This window comes from Rhipicephalus sanguineus, chromosome 1, assembly GCF_013339695.2.
Source record: "Rhipicephalus sanguineus isolate Rsan-2018 chromosome 1, BIME_Rsan_1.4, whole genome shotgun sequence".
Taxonomy (NCBI): domain Eukaryota; kingdom Metazoa; phylum Arthropoda; class Arachnida; order Ixodida; family Ixodidae; genus Rhipicephalus; species Rhipicephalus sanguineus.
The window spans coordinates 98,165,684-98,172,781 of NC_051176.1; positions in this window are offsets into that span (position 1 = coordinate 98,165,684).

A 7,098-nucleotide genomic window follows, 5' to 3' on the forward strand; every position below is an offset into this window, starting at 1 on the left:
CTTTTAACTTATTGCTTGCTTCTTGCACTTTTCTGTAATCCCATGGACCTTTTAGAGAGGATGGGATCCCCTGGGAACCTACGAAGGACACCAGGATCTGCAGCCATCATTTTCTGAAAGGCGAGAGATCAAATGATCCAATAAACCCAACTGACGTAATTATTGCCCGAGTCCTATACGTGCTATTTTATTTCTCCTAAATTTATAGTGATTCATGGTTTGGAAGTTTTACCAACGCTGATATTTCACGTGGCCGCACATGTACAAACCATTCGCCAGCGCGATAGCGATCCGCCAAAATCTACTATAAAACACAAGGCATGTAAACAAAACTAGCGTGTCCATAGAAAACCATGGCTCACGCGTCAACAAATGAAGCCATTAGCAGTCGAGGTGTTTTAAATAAAGCGGCGTATTTACGATGAGTGCCACTTCCCAGGGAATCTTGTTGATCCTCGTCTGGGCATGGCCTCCGAGATTGCGTGCCGGATCTCGGAGGCCATGGTCTGTGGCAAACGCTTGGCGCATGTGGTGACAATGTCGTCCCGTAAAGCTGTGAAATCGAACACGTGTCCACTATTATAAGGTTCGGTTCATTTGCGCACACTGTGACCGCAGAAGCAAATTACTTGGGACAAGCGCAAGTGGCAAATCACGCGCAAGCACATCACCCATGCTTGCAGCGAAAGCAGGCGCCTCCGGCACGAAGCCCGCCTGCGGTTCCAACGGCCGCCGCTACGCGGCTTTCGGTGGCGCCCCTATAGGCGCTGAGCACCGCCTATACTTTCCTTGGCATTATTGTCTGTTAGCTCTCATTATTCTTGTGTAGTATATTATAGCAAGTTGGCGGGAAAGAAAAGTGAGGGTGACGAGGAGGGAAAGGAGAAGGGGAGAGAGTAAATCGTAGCCTAGAAAGAAAGAGAAAGAGAGAAATAGAGAGGAAGAAAGACAGAAAGACAAAGTAAGAGAGAGAAAGAAATAAAGAGAGGGAGGAAGAGATAGAAAAAAAAGGAAGCAAGAAATGGAGAGAGATAGATAGAAGGGCAAGAAAGAGAAAGACAGAAAGAGCGAGAAAGGCAAAGAAATACAAATGAAATACGTAGATAGAGATAGAAAGAAATAGAAATAAAGAGAAAAATAAAGCGAAACAAAGAAGGCCACCTAGCTCCGCACTTCCTTCAGGCTTGGCACCTCTAGTGCGAGGCTGCCAGAATTTTTTTCTGTCTTTCGCATTGCTCAATGCTCCCTCCTTCCTCCATGCCGGCAATCGGGCCTTCATCCACGTGCTTAGCAGCGCAACACTGCTGCTGGCACAGGCAACGACGACGGCCATGTGCTCCTATCCAGGCAGCAATGAAATGTGGCAACGTGAAATGACAAGTCACCTTAATAGAAGATCAGATTACCATATCAGAAACGGCTGGTCGCCGACAAGCGAACAATCGAGAGAGCATCAATTCTATGCTGCTTGACTGCTGACCCGAAGGTCGCGGGAATGAATCGCAGCCGCGGCGGCCGCATTTCGATGGAGTCTAACTGCTAGAGACCCGTGTGCTTATATTAAGGCGCACGTTAAAAAGAACCCCAGATTGTCGAAAATTTCAAGCAAAATTTTCACGCAAGAGCGCGAAGCAGTCTTTTTTTTTCTGTAACCGTGATCAAATGATTCAGTTTTACAGAACAGAAGAATAAAAAAAAAAAATCAGCGTATCAATTACTGTAAATGATTACAAAACGTTGTTACAAAAGAGTGTTCCTCATTTGTCCGCTCACTTATTCCACTTTTCCAGCCCATAACCCGTGTCTGTTTTCCAGGTACTCGGTTCGCGCAAGGCAATTCTCGCGCAAGAAAAAAAAAAGGGGGGGGGGTGGAGGGGCAGACACGGCAGGAACAGTGCTGCGACGTACGTTAAACAAAAGAAAAAAAGTGGGGGGGGAGGGGTCTATTCTTACGTCGCACCATTAGCAACAAAGGAATGACGTCGGCTGCACGGTCTAAACAAATGCAGACTGGCACGCATTGCATCCAAACGCCCGATGAGGGGAAAGGATAAAGACTCCTGACCAGCTTGCAAGCCACCCGCACGCGACAGGCATTGTGTGCGTGTGCTCCTTTGTATTCCGGGGAGCGCTTTCCTTTCCTCGCTGTAGAAGCCCGTGCACGTACGATTTCGCCATAGAATTATACGCGATATGCGCTCGCAGGTATATTTTGTCTTTGTTCACCGTTATTATTTTTTATACACACACGTAGGCAACGCCTTCGCAAAACTACGCGGCACCATAGAACGCGCAGTGGTCGTAACATTGCTGGCAGCCCGGTTAAGAGTTTTCTTGAATTGCAACAACTAACTATTCGTGGCAAGCTTGAGTTGGCGCTTTTGAAGACGGTCCGCCATATCCGGGCTTTTAATGTTCCTGAACAATCTGGGGAGGGAGAGGCGCGGGCGACAATGGGATGTTATTGTTTGAGCGGAGTAGCGGATGGGAATCGGGGGTTCTGCTGTACAGAAGGTGAGATCTCCCATTTGTCTGGTTGCTTCGCGAACGAATAACCAAGGCGATTTTCTCCTTTCGTACACAAAACTTTCTATAGCTTAAACAAGCGAAATTGCATAGTAGTACTGACAAAAATGAGCTGCTCCCAATTAATATGAAAAACTTATGCATAAATCCTCATTGAAAGACGCTACGTATTTTCACCTGAAAAATCGTAAGGAAAAGCACCAAAGAGCTTAAAGAGGCCTTGTCTCGTTGTTTTTTGTTGTTTTTTGTTGTTGTTTTTTATGCTTTCGCTTTGTGTATACAGAAATTGAATATTATAAAAACTTGGGTTTTACGTCTCAAAACCACGATATTATGAAAGTCGCCGTAATGGAGGACTCCGTGTAACATGTAATTTCGGCCATTTAGGGTTCTTTAACGTGCACCTAACTCTCAGCACACGGGCCCCCAGCATTTCACCAATATCGAAACGCGGCCGGCGCGGCCGGGATTCGATCCGGCGACCTTCGGGTCAGCACTCAAGCACCATAATCACTAGAACATCACGGTGGCTAACAAGAATTTACTGAGACACATTGTCAATTACATTTCGAGCATTCTTGGGGGGGGGGATGATTTCCCCTTCTTTGGCCTTTTGAAATAAATTCGAAAAACGTCCTATCGAACACGCAACTGCCATGCGCAGTGTATTGCAGCCTCAGTATTGCGCGTAAGATGAGATGGCAGGTGATGGTTTAGCGCTAGTGGGCCAACTTGTCAATGCTGTAGGTTTGGTCTTTGTTCATAGCGACGTTGCTGAAACTCTTCTAAAGTGTCTACGTACATCTTATATGACCTAATTTAACGGAGAGACGCTTTCGTTGAAAATTTAGATAGCTGCTTTCTTTTCTAACGCGGGATCCGAAATTGGCACAACTCATAACGGTGATAGCGATATGTATAACTGACGTTTCTCTGTAATAATATGTCCCATTTTCTACACATTTTACTGTGACATACCTTGCAATGCGGTGCACATTTTAGTAATATGATATATAAACACTGGGTCTCAAAAATTCGGCAGTGCACACTCTATTTTCCATTAAGAAAATCTGCATTTCGAGGAGGAATTAATGCTATTTTCACGGTGTTTTCCTTGCATGGGAATTACTGACTCTTAATCGACAATAAAGGAGTGTAATAAACCTTGATTAAATCGGCAATCACGCGACATGTCTAGCGCTTTCGTGTTTTGTCAATATCTCAGCGGCACATAGTGAAATGCATGTAGTGCACAGTGTCGGCTACAGCTAATCCTACAACGTTGTTAAACGCGTGTAGCATAGCAAGTTCAGCTACCTCTCAGCTATGTGAAATAGCCGATCGGGTGTCTAACCGCGAGTGACACCACAACGCACGTGCGCGCGCGTATACATGATTGAGAGTGACATCCACGCAGCGAATATCTACACCGGATAAGCGCGAATAAAAATGTTATAAATGTCGCGATAGCTGCATTTGAACTCTGCGCATCTAGCTCCAAGGTCCAATATACACCACAGAAGCCTTATCAAGCGGCATAGAACGCCGTTAAAGCAAGTGCGTTGAGCACTTGGCGCGTTTAAAAAAATTATTAATACCAAAGTTTTAAAATTACGATACGATTATCATATTAATTTATGGGGTTTTGCATTTCAAAACCACGATATGATAATGAGGCACACGGTAGTGGAAGGCTCCGAAAATTTTGACTACCTGGGGTTCTTCAACGTGTTCCTAAATCTAAGTGCACGGGCCTCTAGCATTTCGCCTCCATCGAAATGGGACCGCCGCGGCCGCGATCGAGCCCGCGTCCTTCAGGTCAGCAACCGAGCATTGTAAAGACTGCAACATCGCGGCGACGCTATGTATACGGTGAGGCACGCAAGCGGAAATGAGGATATTGGGCACCGATCTATTCCTCGAAGAAGAAATTATCCCAAACGGCGTGGCATAAAGCGAGCTAAGAAGCTGAGACGAAGTAGAAGAGCTAAAGCAGTTTATAGGCCTTCAATATATGTTGGCGCCATGACATGACATTGTCGCTTGGTCATAGGTGGGCCGATCCCGGAGGCGCGTGAGGTGCAGAGAGCTTGCAATGCCTACACACTAAACATTTTTACACCCTTAAGGGTGTAAATCGGTTTGTCGCCAGACGGACACCCTTAGGGTGTTATTGACTACACCCTTCAATTAGGATGTTAATTTAACACCCTAAGGAAAGGGTGTTCAGGAAAATTTTATGGGGTGTTAGGGTTTAGCTCCTATTAACACCCTTTTGTATTGGTGTTGGAAGGGTGTACACTATTCATTTCGCGTCATGTGTAATGGCCGAAAGAGAAGCTTTAGGTGGTCACAAAAGGCGTCATGCATGTGTTCCTGCGGATGTCATTATTCGGGGTGTACTACCGAATTTGCACAAACGCGTCTTCATATTGGTTTGGCAAAGGTCGTGTTCGCATAAGGAAGGCTTGGTTGGAAAGACACCCCGAATTAATGAAATCTGCAGTGATCCATGTGTAAGCCTCGTGTGTTCAGCTGAAGCTTCAAATTCGGCCATCACCCACTTGTGCTGCATAATAAGGATCATGAAATGAAATCAGAAGTAGTACACACATATAAATATGTATATACAACATCATGTATGAGCATATGTACAAAGCAATGCTTAATATGGCTTCCACATTCAGTCAAACTGGTATGCAAGACATAACACTTGATTTTCAAAAAAATCTAAAATATTTATTGTATGCTGCGATACAGAAAGGTATGCAAAATTGGGAAAAAAGAGGCATGGGTAATGATCAAACTTTTTTTTACATACAACAAAATTTGCGTGTGATGTGCACTTTGTCAACAAACATAAGCTGATCGAACCTGCCAATGAGGGTGCCTGATACTTGAAAATGATTTGTTTGGGTACGGAAAAGAAATTTGAAAGAATGTAAACTTCAGTTTTCATGGCCTTGAAAAAAAAAGACACAATGGAAACGTTAACGAAGGCGATACCAAAATTAGAATTGTAAAACAGTAACTGAATCCTACTGTGCATTTTTTAAACATAGCATTGCATTAAAAAGCCATTGTGAAAAGCAGGCCCGTAGTCAGGAATTTTTTTCGGGGAGGGGAGGGGGGGAGGCACTTGCTGAAATCCCTGAAAAACACCAATTTTCATTTTTTTTCGGTAAAACATCCCCCTCCATCAGAATTTCAGGAGGAGGGGGTTTGGCCTTGGCCCCCTCTGACTCCTGGCTACAGGCCTTGTGAAAAGTATATGTGATGCTTCGATACTGAATATAATGGAGAGGACGAAATAGTATTCCTACAATACAACTTTGCTTCAAAATAGTTTCGAGCCAGTAGCTTTATTTCATCGTAAATATTTTGTATGAGTAGGTTGATCCCCTTAATTGAGATCCCTGCACCATCATTTCAACACTATATCACTTTTAAAATTTCTTCTAACATCAACGCAAAACTACAATATAAAAAAAAATCACGTCAATTGTGGAGAGTTGTACAGTAAAACGACAGCTTTACGTTACTATACCAGTGTTTAAAGTCATGCTTTATGGTTTTCTTAAAATTCAGCACTGGAAAGAATGTGAAAACCACCTTTGAACACATGTATCCAGGGGGACACAAAGTGAGACAATTGTAATCGGTGTCGGCCACCAAATTAACTAAAATTGAGTAGTGAATATTTTAGTGACTGCAGCAAGCGGCCACGTTTGTATTGAAAAGTTGGAGACAGTCTCATTTCTACACAGTTCCACTAAGAATTCCAGCATGTCTGTGCTCGAGATATCTCGCTGCAAATTTTGATGGCGGATTGCATAATTATGCATGCAGGGCGGTGTGGACCGGCGCAATCTTCCTCAGTGATGTGACGAGCAGTAATTGCTTGCTATCACCAGCCGGTAGTAACAGCGTGGGGGAAGGGGGGGGGGGCGGGGCTTTGCGCCAGCGCTCACGGTCTTGCATGTGTAATAATGCAAATCGCAATGAAATTATGCAGCAAGATATCTCGCAGCACAGACATGCTAGAAGAATTCTTGCAAGTGGAACTGCATAGAAAAGCGACCGCCTCCAACTTTTCAATACAAAAATGCCCGCTTGCTGCAGTCATTAAGTACTTCAATCAGCCATAGTTAAGTGGGCGGCTCACAGCGATAATTATTGTCTCACTGTGACTCCATGGATACATAACTTATCAGCAAAGGTGATTATAACGTACCTCCCGGTGCTGAAATAAAAAAAAAGCAATAAAGCTGACTTCTGAACACCCTGTATTCTGCTCTTGATGAATTGAAAAATCAACCCAAAATCAATCAAGAGCGCAACTGCACTAAAGCCCAAGGGAACCACCAGATATTAAATTTCGTGCATAAAGTTGCAGTAATGTAAGTTTAACGCCTCTTTCAAGTGGTACAAAATACTGAAATTATTGGGCGAACATTACTGGAGTTGACAGGAGTTGAAGCTTGGGTTTCTTGGTACTGCGCTGCTTTTAAGGAAAACCTATACACAGAGGCACAGAAAGACATAACAGCGCTCTGCTTCTCTGTGCATAAG